General features: G+C 37.9%; 1 long non-coding RNA gene across 1 annotated transcript; it reads left to right on the plus strand.

Moving 5' to 3' along the window:
* Positions 1 to 11127: 11127 nt before the first annotated feature.
* Positions 11128 to 12517, plus strand: LOC138441867 (uncharacterized). Its single transcript, XR_011257447.1, has 2 exons — positions 11128 to 11201; positions 12385 to 12517. It is a non-coding gene; the product is annotated as an uncharacterized lncRNA (long non-coding RNA).
* Positions 12518 to 13377: the final 860 nt, after the last annotated feature.

Raw genomic sequence — 13377 nt, forward strand, 5'->3', positions numbered from 1 at the left:
ATCCCCTGGAGAAGGGAATGGCAACCCAGTCCAGTATTCTTGCCTGGAGAATCCCATGGATGGAGGAGCCTGGCGAGCCACAGCCCACGGGGTCACAAAGAGTTGGATATGGCTGAAGCGACTTAGCACAGACGCACTCACAGCTTTTGGGTAGAAGAGATGATATGATTTAACTTCTTTCTAGCATAAGTATTTTGTTCCAAGTTCATTGCTATCACAGCTGAATGCAAGACAGACTGGGCCCCTTGCCTATGAACATATTCTAAAGTTAAACCACAGAACAGACACTAAATGTGGGTCCTACGCTTCCTGGGGGAAGCGAAAGCTAAGGATCTCCATAGGACTTCACAAACAACACCAAGATCCAGATTTAGCCCATGGCCATTTATCACCAAGGAAGTTTTTATATGCAGAGGCAGAGGATTGTATTTGTGGTAAAAGTCTGCATTTAATCAGATTTTTGTGTGTGTGATAAACCTGTAAAGCATATCACAATGCTATTCCTCTGTGTTGGTAGCTCTTCATTATTAAGATACCAGGAGTTTCAAAGAATGGACATACCCCAAATCTCTCAGAAATTCTGAGAGATGCCCAAGGTGTTTATTAGTTTGGTTAATAATTTAGGGAAATCTGGATCTATATTCTTCTAGATTCCTTTTCCCAAAATAGAACTCCAGTATTTCAAAATTTTTAGGGAATTTAGCCATACTAATAATCATCTTCTTATAGTTCAGTTCAGTGGCTCAGTCATGCCCGACTCTTTGCGACCCCATGAATCACAGCACACCAGGCCTCCCTGTCCATCACCAACTCCCAGAGTTCACTCAGACTCACGTCCATCGAGTCAGTGATGCCATCCAGCCATCTCATCCTCTATCGTCCTCTTCTCTTCCTGCCTCCATTCCCTCCCAGCATCAGAGTCTTTTCCAATGAGTCAACTGTTCGCATGAGGTAGCTAAAGTACTGGAGTTTCAGCTTTAGCATCATTCCTTCCAAAGAAATCCCAGGACTGATCTCCTTCAGAATGGACTGGTTGGATCTCCTTGCAGTCCAAGGGACTCTCAAGAGTCTTCTCCAACACCACAGTTCAAAAGCATCAATTCTTCGGCCCTCAGCTTTCTTCACAGTCCAACTGTCACATCCATACATGACTACTGGAAAAACCATAGCCTTGACTAGACGGACCTTTGTTGGCAAAGTAATGTCTCTGGTTTTGAATATACTATCTAGGTTGGTCATAACTTTCCTTCCAAGGAGTATGCATCTTTTAATTTCATGGCTGCAGTCACCATCTGCAGTGATTTTGGAGTCACCAAAAATAAAGTCTGACACTGTTTCCACTGTTTCCCCATCTATTTTCCATGAAGCGATGGGACCAGATGCCATGATCTTCGTTTTCTGAATGTTGAGCTTTAGGCCAACTTTTTCACTCTCCTCTTTCACTTTCATCAAGAGGCTTTTTAGCTCCTCTTCACTTTCTTCCATAAGGGTGGTGTCATCTGCATATCTGAGGTTATTGATATTTCTCCCGGCAACCTTGTTTCCACCTTGTGCTTCTTCCAGCCCAGCGTTTCACATAATGTACTCTGCATATAAGTTAAATAAGCAGGGTGACAATATACAGCCTTGAAGTACTCCTTTTCCTATTTGGAACCAGTCTGTTGTTCCATGTGCAGTTCTAACTGTTACATCCTGACCTGCATATAGGTTTCTCAAGAGGCAGGTCAGGTGGTCTGGTATTCCCATCTCTTTCAGAATTTTCCACAGTTTCTTGTGATCCACACAGTCAAAGGCTTTGGCATAGTCAATAAAGCAGAAATAGATGTTTTTCTGGAACTCTCTTGCTTTTTCCATGATCCAGCAGATGTTGGCTATTTGATCTCTTGTTCCTCTGCCTTTTCTAAAACCAGCTTGAACATCAGGGAGTTCATGGTTCACGCATTGCTGAAGCCTGGCTTGGAGAATTTTGAGCATTACTTTACTAGCATGTGAGATGAGTGCAATCGTGCAGTAGTTTCAGCATTCCTTGGCATTGCTTTTCTTTGGGATTGGAATGAAAATGACTTTTTCCAGTCCTGTGGCCACTGCTGAGTTTTTCCAATTTGCTGGCATATTGAGTGCAGCACTTTCACAGCATCATCTTTGAGGATTTGAAATAGCTCAATTGGAATTCCATCACCTCCACTAGCTTTGTTCCTTTTCCAAATCTACCGAGTACAGCTTAAGAATTCTAACTTCCACCCAGTTTTCTCTACCTTATGCTACCCTTATCCATATTAAAATTTGTAATTTTATGGTTTATCTTCCATTGTTTTACCTTAGCATAAGCAAATGTGTTTATGCATAGTAAGTGGTAGCATACAATGCATATTTTGCTTCATTTTGCTTCTTTCATTTAATATATCCTAGAGACAATTTCTTGTCTATTTATATTTATTGATATGATCAATATTTTGGCCTCGGGTGGTACAATGGTAAAGAATCTGCTGCCAATGCAGGAGACTCATGCAAGAGACACAGGTTTGATCCCTGGTTTGGGGAGATCCCCTGGAGTAGGAAATGGCAGCCCATTCCAGTACTCATGCTTCAAAATTCCATGGACAGAGGAGCCTTGTGGGCTACAGTCCACAGGGTCGCAAAGAACAGGACACAACTAAGCATACTTATACTCTGTCAAAGTATTTTATAAATATATGTGCTCAGTTCAGTTCAGTCGCTCAGTCGTGTCTGACTCTTTGTGACCCCATGAATCTCAGCACACCAGGCCTCCCTGTCCATCACCAACTCCCAGAGTTCACTCAGACTCATGTCCATCAAGTCAGTGATGCCATCCAGCCATCTCATCTTCTGTCGTCCCCTTCTCCTCCTGCCCCCAATCCCTCCCAGCATCAGTCTTTTCCAATGAGTCAACTCTTTGCATGAGGTGGCCAAAGTACTGGAGTTTCAGCTTCAGCATCATTCCCTCCAAAGAAATCCCAGGACTGATCTCCTCCAGAATGGACTGGTTGGATCTCCTTGCAGTCCAGGGGACTCTCAAGAGTCTTCTCCAACACCACAGTTCAAAAGCATCAATTCTTCGGCGCTCAGCCTTCTTCACAGTCCAACTCTGACATCCATACATGACCACAGGAAACACCATAGCCTTGACTAGACAGATATATGTGCTCATATATATGCAAAATTGTCTTTTATATAAATATTTTTCACTATGTGATCTATTTTATTCTACTCTTTCTCAGAATACTTTTGGTATGTAGAAATTTTGTAATTTTGTCCTAACTGTTTATTACTTTAGGAGTTTTTTTTTAATTGAAATCACATTTGATTCACAGCTCAATTTGAAGGGGATTGATTTATTTATAGTAGAGTGCCCTCCAGGCTTTATGATCATCTTATACTTATTTACTCATCTTCTTTTAAAACTTTCACCTAAATTTTATATTTTCCTTAAGGTCTTAATATTAAACATCACTTACTAGTTTTCTTCCATAGCAATTTATTGTTGTTGATGCTATTAAGAATGAGGTATTACACTTTTTATTTTCTAATTGGTTATTTCTGGAAAGGTAAACTATTGATTTTTCTTTGTTGATGTTGCATTTAATCTTATTGGATTCTCTCATTAGTGCTGAGTTTAATTAAAATTTTAATTTCGAGGTAATTTTAAGTTCACAGGCAATTATATGAGAAACACAGACAGATCTGTGTATTATCCTTTTACTCAATATCCCGCAATGAGAACATCTAAACTCTTTAAAACTTAATTTTAAAAAGATGGTTGCAGTTTAACACCTTTGCAAAATCTAGTTTTGTTATAATTCCTTATCCCTGTCTAGATATGTATTTTGTGATCTAAAACAAATCCAAATAATTTATTATTAAAACTTTTCAATATATTCTCTGTGATCACTGACTAGGAATTTCAAATTTTAAATTGTCATAAGCTAAAATAAATATAGTCAAACATTTTGCATAATACCTATGCTGTTCTTTGAAATAGCAAATGTAGAACAAAACATTTAGCCTTTGTTTAGCAAGGGACCTAATGAAGTCTGAAGTATATAGACTGTATTATGAGTCTATTTTAAAACTCTTAAGTAAAATATACTGCATGATCTATATGTTATCTATTCACCAAAAGGTCATGGTGCACAGAAGTGACTGGAAAACTGTCTAATGACTGTTAGATTTCTGTTCATCTCTAATAAGGAAACACCTTTTGCAGCCACAGAGGATCAATGGAAGCTAAAAATACTGCTTTCACATTGAGATGGTGAGCTGAAGGATATGAGCTTGAGGCCATGCTTTATATCCTAACAGCTACCTTTCTTTATCAGAAATGACACACTGACAAAATATATGCTAAATCCATTCATGTGTAAATGGAATATACAAAATGTGTACTGAACTCATTATGTTTTCTAGACTGCTGCTTTCATTTAGAAGGAAAAGCGCAGGTGCATTATTGCTAATTTCAAGCATTATTGGTACATTTAAATTAAAAATAGAAATCGACAAAAATAAATCAAATCTAGAAGAGATCCATTTGGTTGGAATCTTTGAACAACTTCCATTTCAGCCATCATTCCCATTTTACTGATACCAATTTAGTATGACAACACATCAAATGAATAAGAAGGAAAAGTCTATCTTTTTCAACATAAGAAATTTCAGAGAGCAAAGTTTTTAGAAATAGATAAAATAAAAAGTTAATTTCAATCATACTTATAATTTTCAGACATTTGTATATATTCAGACTTACTTGAAAAAAATATAATATTTTTTTAAAAAAAGAATCTAACCAAAATTCTGCATGCTCCTGTATGCCCTCTGCATAGATTTTTTAAAAATTGAGTTTGAAGAAAAATAATCTATTAGTATGTAATGATTAATTCTACATATGTAATGGTTTTTTTCACGGACTCACATTTTACCAACAACATATACAAATTATAGCTGACTTTTGGACAACATAAGTTTGAACTTCATGGATCTGTTTATACAGAGATTTTTTTTTTTTTACAATAAACACATTGGAATCTTTTGTGGAGATTTTTTTATGACAATTTAAAAAGCTCTCAGATGAACCACGTAGCCTAGAAATGTTGAAAATTTAAGAAAATTTAGATATGTCATGAATGCATAAAATATCTGTAAGTACTAGTCTATTTTATCTTTACTATATAAAGCATACACAAATCTATTACAAAATGTTAAAATTTATCAAAACATTTAAAACACTATGGTGCCACTTTCAGTCAAGAGAAATAAAAACAAACTTAAGATACAGTATTAAATCATAACTGCACAAAACCAATTATAGTACACATTGCACTAATGTAATAATTTCATAGGCACCACCTGCTGCAATTGCAGAGAGCCCAAATGTCGCTAGTCTTGGCTTAAGACGCCAGGTGATGCTAACCATCACATGGACCGTTCATCTCTTCAGTAAATTACATGCTGCAGTAAAAAGTCATCTCTTGCAGTTCCCTCCTATTTTTTATTATGCTTACTGCCATACTGTAAACACTGAATAACACCATGGGACCCCTATGAAGTCCAACTAGTGATGATGGAAGTGCTCCTAAGAAGCAGACAAGACTCATGATATTACAAGAAAATGTTGAATTGCTTGATGTGTAACACAGATTGGGGTTTGCAGTTATAGTTGTCTGCCATTTCAAGATAAATAAATCCAGTAAGGATCATTGTTTAAGACAAAAGAGAGAGAGAGAGAATGTTTGTGATGCTGTCACTGCAGCTACACCAGCAGACACAAAAATACAGCACTTTTTATGAAATACCTTCTTTATCTTGTGCAACTTTTAGGCAGGTGCAGGTTGCTATGATAAAGGCATACAGGCAGACACTGATGTGATTCAAGAAAAAGCAAAGTCACTATAGTGAAAGCGAAGTTGCTCAGTCATGTCCAACTCTTTGCGATCCCATGGACCGCAGTCTACCAGGCTTCTCTGTCCATGGGATTTTCCAGGCAAGAATACTGGATTGGGTTGCCATTTCCTTCTCCAGGGGATCTTCCTGAATCCAGGGATCGAGCCCAGGTCTCCTGCATTGCAGGCAGACGCTTTATGCTCTGAGCCAAAGTGTCTGCCTACAGTGCAGGAAACCCAGGTTCAACCCCTGGGTCGGGAAGATCTCCTGGAGAAGGGAATGGCAACCCACTCCAGTATTCTTGCCACCCCTCCCCCAAAAAAGGGGCTCAAAGTCACTACATGACAACTTAAAGCAAAAGAAAGGCTAAGGATCTACAGATGGATAATTTAATGCCAACAGAGAATGGTTTGATAATTTTAGAAAGATGTTTAGCTTTAAAAATGTGGAGATAACAGAAGAAGCAGCTTCAGCTGACCAAGAGTCAGCAGACAAGTTCCCATGTCATTAAGAAAATAATTGAGGAGAATAAATACATGCATGAACATGTATTTAATGCAGACTAAAATGCCCTACTTTGGGAAAAAATGTCACAAAAAAACATTTATTAGTAGAAAAAAGAAGTGAGCACAAGATTGAAGTCTGGACAGGATAGACTGGCTCCACTGTTTTGTGCAAATGCACTCAGGTTTATGATCAGGACAGTTCTTGACTGTAATGTTAGCTAGACCCCAAGTCTTGAAGGGAAAAGATAAACCCAAGCCGCTAGTCTTTCAGTGGTCCAACAAGAAGGACTGGAAAACAAGAACCCTTTTTTCCAGTTTGGTTCCATTGATGTTTTGTCCCTGAAGTCAGAAAATACTTTGCCAGTAAGAGGCTACTTTTTACAGTTCTTTTGGCTCAGAGGTTAAAAGCGTCTGCCTGCAATGCAGGAGACCTGGGTTTAATCCCTGGGTCGGAAGATCCCCTGGAGAAGGAAATGGCAACCCACTCCAGTATTCTTGCCTGGAGAATCCCATGGAGGAGCCTGGTGGGCTACAGTCCATGGGGTCGCAAAGAGTCAGACACGACTGAGGGATTTTGCTTTCACTTTTTACTTTCGCTTTGCTATTGGGCAATGTCACCGGCCACCTAGAACTCCATGAATCCAACATCAAGGGCTCTCCAGTAATCTGTTGCCGTAAACACAATGTCTCTAATTCAGCCTCTATAACAGAGGATCATTAGGACTTTAAAGCTCATTACATACAGTATTCTATGGAAAAAATGGTCAATGCTATGGAAAACAAAAACAATAGAGAATATCATGGAAGTCTGAGGGATTACACCGCTGAAGATGCCATTGCTGTTGTAAAAAAAAAAAAAGCGATGCGAGCCACTAAGTTGGAAACAATAAATTCCACTCTGAGCTTGGCTGACCTCTACCTTGAAGAAGCAAATTTAATCCTTCACTTCAAGCTCAGTCCCTGCCTCGTGGTGTTTGGAAGCCTTCAGTTGTCTGAGACAGAGTACAATGCTTTTAAAAAGCCTAGATGCACATGTCAATGTATGGCAAAAACCACTATAGTACCATACTGTCTTGATGACTGTGGCTTTGTAGTAGAGCCTGAAGTCAGGCAAGCTGATTCCTCCAGTTCCATTTTCTTTCTTAAGATTGCTTTGGCTATTCGAGGTTTTTTGTATTTCCATACAAATCTTGAAATTATTTGTTCTAGTTCTGTGAAAAATACCGCTAGGAGCTTGATAGGGATTGCATTGAATCTGTAGATTGCTTTGGGTAGTATACTCATTTTCACTATATTGATTCTTCTGATCCATGAACATGGTATATTTCTCCATCTAATAGTGTCCTCTTTGATTTCTTTCATCAGTGTTTTATAGTTTTCTATATATAGGTCTTTAGTTTTTTAGGTAGATATATTCCTAAGTATTTCATTCTTTTCATTGCAATGGTGAATGAAATTGTTTCCTTAATTTCTTTTTCTACTTTCTCATTATTAGTGTATAGGAATGCAACGGATTTCTGTATGTTGATTTTATATCCTGCAACTTTACTATATTCATTGATTAGCTCTAGTAATTTTCTGGTGGAGTCTTTAGGTTTTTCTATGTAGAGGATCATGTCATCTAAACAGAAAGCCCAGAGATAAATCCATACACATATGGACACCTTATCTTTGACAAAGGAGGCAAGAATATACAATGGAGTAAAGACAATCTCTTTAACAAGTGGTGCTGAGAAAACTGGTCAACCACTTGTAAAAGAATGAAACTAGATCACTTTCTAACACCACACACAAAAATAAACTCAAAATGGATTAAAGATCTAAATCTAAGACCAGAAACTATAAAACTCCTAGAGGAGAACATAGGCAAAACACTCTCTGACATAAATCACAGCAGGATCCTCTATGATCCATCCCCCAGAATTCTGGAAATAAAAGCAAAAATAAACAATTGGGATCTAATTAAAATTAAAAGCTTCTGCACAACAAAGGAAACTATAAGCAAGGTGAAAAGACAGCCTTCTGAATGGGAGAAAATAATAGAAAATGAAGCAACTGACAAACAACTAATCTCAAAAATATACAAGCAACTTATGCAACTCAATTCCAGAAAAATAAACGACCCAATCAAAAAATGGGCCAAAGAGCTAAATAGACATTTCTCCAAAGAAGACATACGGATGGCTAACAAACACATGAAAAGATGCTCAACATCACTCATTATTAGAGAAATGCAAATCAAAACCACAATGAGGTACCACTTCACACCAGTCAGAATGGCTGCAATCCAAAAGTCTGCAAGCAATAAATGCTGGAGAGGGTGTGGAGAAAAGGGAACCCTCTTACACTGCTGGTGGGAATGTAAACTAGTACAGCCACTATGGAGAACATTGTGGAGATTCCTTGAAAATTTGCAAATAGAACTGCCTTATGACCCAGCAATCCCACTTCTGGGCATACACACCAAGGAAACCAGAATAGAAAGAGACACATATACCCCAATGTTCATTGCAGCACTGTTTATAATAGCCAGGACATGGAAACAACTTAGATGTCCATCAGCAGATGAATGGATAAGAACAATGGAGTATTACTCAGCCATCAAAAAGTATACATTTGAATCAGTTCTAATGAGATGAATGAAACTGGAGCCGATTATACAGAGTGAAGTAAGCCAGAAAGAAAAACACCAATACAGTATACTAACACATATATATGGAATTTAGGAAGATGGTAATGATGACCCTGTATGTGAGACAGCAAAAGAGACACAGATGTGTGGAGCAGACTTTTGGACTCTAAGGGAGAGGGAGAGGATGGGATGATTTGGGAGAATGGCATTGAAACATGTATACTATCATGTAAGAAATGAATCGCCAGTCTATGTCCGATGCAGGATACAGGATGCTTGGGGCTGGTGCATGGGGATGACCCAGAGAGATGTTATGGGGAGGGAGGCAGGAGGGGTGTTTATGTTTGGGAATGTAAGTACACCCGTGGTGGATTCATGTCAGTGTATGGCAAAACCAATACAGTATTGTAAAGTAAAATAAAGTAAAAATAAAAATAAAAGCCACTGCAATATTGTAAAGTAATTAGCCTCCAATTAAAATAAATAAATTTTAAAAATAAAAAGCCTAGATGGCTGAGACAAAGCAGCAAAAAGAAATTAGAGTGACTGACTCAGGAGAGGGTAGAGACAGGAAGTAGGGACATCAAGATAAACTTTTGGGTATTGGGTTGTTTACTTTTTTAAATTTTGCAATTTAATTTGATAAAATATTTGGGGAAAGACAAAAGAAAACAAGAAATATAATGTGAGCCACAAAGGTAAATTTTTTAGGATCCATTTTTTAGACATTTGAAAGAAATAAGTAAAAAGCAGTTTCAAGAATATATTTTTTGTTAATTCAATATATCCAAAATATTATCATTTCAACATTTAATAAATATTAAAGTTATCATTGGGTTTCCCAAGTGGTGCTAGTGGTAAAGAACCCCCCTGTCAATGTAGAAGAATCAAGGGACACAGGTTCAATTCCTGGGCTGGGGAGATCCCCTGGAAGAGAAAATGGCAACCCACTCCAGTATGCTTTCCTGGAGAATCTCAAGGACAGAGGAACCTGGTGGGCTATAGTCCATAGGGTTGCAAAGAATCGGACATGACTGAAGCAACTCAGCATATACACTGAAATAGTTTACATTCCTTTGTGTCATTTTTAAACTCTAAAGTCAGTTACATATTTTGCACCATTAGCATATTTTGATCCAGACTGGCTCATTCCAAGTGTCAATAGTCACCTGTCACTAGTAGCTACCATACCGGACAACCCTATGCATTATACAAGTTATAAATAACTTCTACAAATTATAAGGTTCAGAAAGTGCCAATATCACCTCAAAAAGAAACTACTCCTCTAGTACCTGCCTTGTATAAAATCCTTAAGGCATACCTAACTTGATTATACCCAAGGCAAATGGATAGAAATCTTACTTAGAAATCAACAAAGTGTATCAAGCACAAACGAACAGCACAAAAATTGCCTTCTATTTGGGGCTGCACTTTGAATCACACCTTCAAGCCATAATGTGTTTTTTATTCTGCCCACTTCAGGAAAGACACAGTGCTTACGGGAAAAGAAAAAAAAAAAGTTCTATTTGAAAATGCTTTAAATTGTTCAAAAAGTTCCTTTAAAAAAGTCTATTTTAAAAACAATAAAAGTTGGCAAACTATTGCTATGAAGGGTCATGTAGTAAATATTTTAGGCTCCGTGGGGCATACAGTATCTGCCACAACTACTTGACTCAGCTATTGCTGTGAGAAAGAAACCATAGGAAATAAGTAAACAAATGGGGGTACCTATGTTCCAAGAAAACCATTTATAAAACAGATGGTAGGATCATAGGCTGAAACCCTTGTTCTAGACAAATTTTCTTGTAAATGAAAGAAAACCAGCTGTAATTTATTGGAAGCAACAGGAAAAAATATGAGCCTAAGTGTTCAAAAGATGTCATGATGTATCCATTCCCCATTATTGGCCATTAGCGTCTCCAGATTGCAATGCCTTTACAGCTCATAATCTCAGAAGGAGAGAGGAAACACTGTCCGCTCTAGCAACTATTCAACCATCAGTCCCTGAAAAGATATTGAGGTCTCGCTTAAGCCATTTCCCCATTCTTGGGTCAGTTGATGTTACTGGTGAAAGGAGACCACTCCGTGGCCAGCACCGCTCACATGCTCCCGCCTATGAGGACCAAAGGAGTGAGAAAAGAGACACCGGATCGCCAGCTTCACTGAAAGTAAGAGAAGCTGATAATAAAAGTGTGTGTGTGTTGGTGGTGGTGGTGGGGGGTTATGATTTGAAGAAAAAGGCAAGAAATGCATGACAGAGACAAATTAAAGCAATTCACCAACAGCATCATATCTCACAACATAATCACAACTGCCCCTTAACTCCAGTGAGCAAAGAAATACTAAAACAGGACTTTTCATTTGAGAGTGTTAGGCACTGAGTTGGGACAGGAGACTAAACCAGACCATAGGTATAATGAAAGTCTCATGATGAGCAAAAGATGCTACGTACGGACTAGAGGCATCTAGTGGTTCTTACTGGAGGACAATCTCCAAAGAGTGGGGATTTCTAATAAGCAGGCCAGGCACTAAGTCATACGATCTGAATCAAGGGAATGTGTCCTGACAGAGGTCACTGGTATTTGCAAGGAAGAGACTCCTGTCTTATAGGATCTTGGGTTACCATTCAGTTTTCAAAAACGTGATTGCAGATATCAGAGACAGAAAGAAGGATGCATATTGGGTTTTCTAAATGAAAAGCACACAAATCTGAGTAACATAGAAACATATATTACCATATGTAAACTATTAGCCAACAGGAATTTTCAGTATGGCTCAGGAAACTCACACAAGGGGCTCTGTATCAACCTAGAGGGGTGGGATGGGGAGAGAGATGGGAGGGAGGTTCAAAAGGAGGGGATATATGTATCCCTATGGCTGATTCATGTTGAGGTTTGACAGAAAACAGCAAAATTCTATAAAGCAATTATCCCTCAATTAAAAAAAAAAACACTTGTGATGGTTAATTTTATGTATCAACTTGGCTAAGCTATGGTGGCCAGATGTTTGGTCAAACACCAGTCTAGATGTTGCTTTTTAGATATTAACATTTAAATCAGTAGATTTTGAGTAAAGCAAAATGTTTTCCATAATGTGGGTGAGGCTCATCTAATCAACAGAAGGCCTTAAGAGGGAAAAACTGAGGTCTCCAAATAAGGCATTTGTCTTATTTGGAGGCATTCTCTAAGGCATTACAGAATGGCATTCTGCAATAAAGCATTACAGGCATTCTGTCTCTAGAATTAATTTTTTAATTAAATTATTTAATTTTTTTTTTAAGTAGACAAATCTGAATTGGTGCTGAGGGCAAGAATCATGCCCTGACTCTTGGTCCTTCAACTCTCCTTCCAGATGTCAAGATTTTCCTAGAAAATGAGACAACGTCGAGCCTGAAACTGATGACCAGTTCCTAAGCCTGGAAAGAAGATGCACAAGTCGAGAGTAACTTAGAGTCATTTTAAAGATTAAAGGAACATTTCCATTCTCTGAGACATCTGGAATGTTTTTTTAATTTTTGCTCTTATTTTTTTATTATGATTTGAGTTTAACAGGTAGGGGATGATAATGTTGGAATATGATCTGAGAGATTTGATACAATCTTGAAGTTCATCATTAAAAGTAATATTTAAATGTTTCTCATGATATGTTTCCAGGCTGTGCCCTAATATAAAATAAAAACAAAAGCTGTGTTTTTATGGCACAAAACTAAAGAAAATAAGGCTTCAGCATCATAGAAAATAGGCTCCATTTTGACCATATTACTGAAGGTAAAACTGAGTCGTTCTAACAAATATTATGGCTTAAATATGGCAGAAATTTACTTTTCTCTAATATGACAGCCCAGAGTCGGATGGTCTGGTAGCTCGCCTAAGTTATGTAGGTTCCCAGGCTGTCAGGGAAGCTCAGCTAACTTCAACGCAAGTTTCCATCTGTGGGTTCAAGACTGCTCAACTGTCACTGTTTTTCAGTTAGTGAGCAGCAGAAATGAAGAGCAAGCAGTGTCCTAATGAGGAAATGGCAAGGAAGTGTCACATATCTTGTTCAGTCACATCTTATAGATAAGACCTCAGTGGTATGACCACACCAACCTGGGGAGCTAGAAAGCCCTTCAGTGGGTTTTTCTATTAAATAAGAGATTGTATATTAGTGCTTGGTTTTTACCACCTATCATACATGCCTTTAACAAACATTTAATAAGTGTTTGATGGGGTCCATTACCATTCAAAATAGCAAATAATGATTTTAAAAATAGAATACAGTTACTGCTCTTAAGAAACAGTATAGTGAAAAAGATGTCCATGGAAACAATTTTAGCAGAGTAACTGCATTATTTTGGAGTGTGTT

Source organism: Ovis canadensis, chromosome 5 (assembly GCF_042477335.2).
Source record: "Ovis canadensis isolate MfBH-ARS-UI-01 breed Bighorn chromosome 5, ARS-UI_OviCan_v2, whole genome shotgun sequence".
In the NCBI taxonomy this organism is placed as follows: Eukaryota; Metazoa; Chordata; class Mammalia; order Artiodactyla; family Bovidae; genus Ovis; species Ovis canadensis.